The 1,367-nt window shown below is 41.7% G+C and overlaps 1 pseudogene; it reads right to left on the reverse strand.

Moving 5' to 3' along the window:
- Positions 1 to 212: 212 nt before the first annotated feature.
- LOC119585510 overlaps positions 213 to 1,367 on the reverse strand; it is a 1,934-nt pseudogene continuing 779 nt past the window's right edge.

Here is a 1,367-nt window from a genome sequence, read left to right on the forward strand (position 1 = left end):
TCAGAATTATACTAACCTTTTTGTCTAGAAATAGTCTAGAAACGTCAAACTATTCTGTAGGAAAGGGATTCGGGTATTATAACCATTTACTGTGAGATTACAGCAAGTGGATATTCAGTAATGAGTGTTTTCCAGAGTGCGTTTTCACACACGAATCCATTAGTAAGTGTTCTTTTTTATGAGGAAGCTTAAGGACGACAGGAAAGTTGGAATTACTCCTCGTCAAACTTGATGACGGGGGCGCCGACGAGGCCAGGGTAGTGGGCGTATGGAAGAACATGGGCATAGGGAAGGCCGTGGGTGTAAGGAAGGTCATGGGCGTATGGAGAGAGCAGTGTAGGTGAAGGGCTTGACGTTGCACGGGCTGCACGTACATGACGGCGGGCACAGCGTGAAGGTACGGGAGGGAGATTTCCACGTCGCTACGACGACGACGTGCCTTTTCTACAGCTGGCTACTGTTGGGCCTTTTGGTAAATGTATGGGAACTGGGTGGCCTTAAGAGTAGCGTCGGCGTTGAGGATGTAGAGGTAGGCAGCGTAGGGGAATGTGTAGGGGGAAGCCACGAAGGGATGTCTGAAAGAGTGGGCGTCAGGGGAGACCAAAGGAACAGTCTCGAGGTCGGTCTTGACAGGGTAGTGATCAGCTTCGAAAACCAGAATCGCCTATCGAAAGAAAAAGACAAACGCAACATCTAAATGATATACGAAAAGCAATTAGCCTATGTATCCCTTTAATAAAGAAATAAGCAATAAAAAAATATGACCCGTCAGCAGGAATGCTAGATATGATCCACCTCCATGGTTTTGAAGGTGAACTATGTAAATGTTTCCTTTTCTTCCTCCTTCCACCGAATTAAACCCTGTTTCACACTTGTTTCAAACACTTTGGCATCGGAATGTTCCTATTTTTACCAGAGCCTTTCATTTTTCTACCGAGTGTGTGCTCCTGGACACTGCAATGCGTCTACTATATATAAACTTCACGGACGATAACGTCACGAGGCCCTGCCCAAGTGTGTTCAGGCTATTTACTCTCTTCTTGTCTTATAAGTAATAAACTGAATGTGCAGGTATAATGCATAATCTAATGATTTTCATAAACCTTTATAAAAACTAACAAGCAGGTATTGCTTAGATTTTTAAATATTTTTTTAAGAAACATGATAATTGTTTGGATTTGTTAACAGGTATTAAATTAAGTAATTGTCATCTAGTGATCTCAAAATCTAAGGATTAAATGCCTTCATCAGTTAAAACAGCTTGAAAGTGAAACTGTAGATTTTTATTAATAAAAACTTATATCTTGCGATTTTCTTGGAATAGATTGGCGTTTTTCTGACATTCTGAGCTAGGCCAATGAAAGAGC

This window comes from Penaeus monodon, chromosome 19 (assembly GCF_015228065.2).
Source record: "Penaeus monodon isolate SGIC_2016 chromosome 19, NSTDA_Pmon_1, whole genome shotgun sequence".
In the NCBI taxonomy this organism is placed as follows: domain Eukaryota; kingdom Metazoa; phylum Arthropoda; class Malacostraca; order Decapoda; family Penaeidae; genus Penaeus; species Penaeus monodon.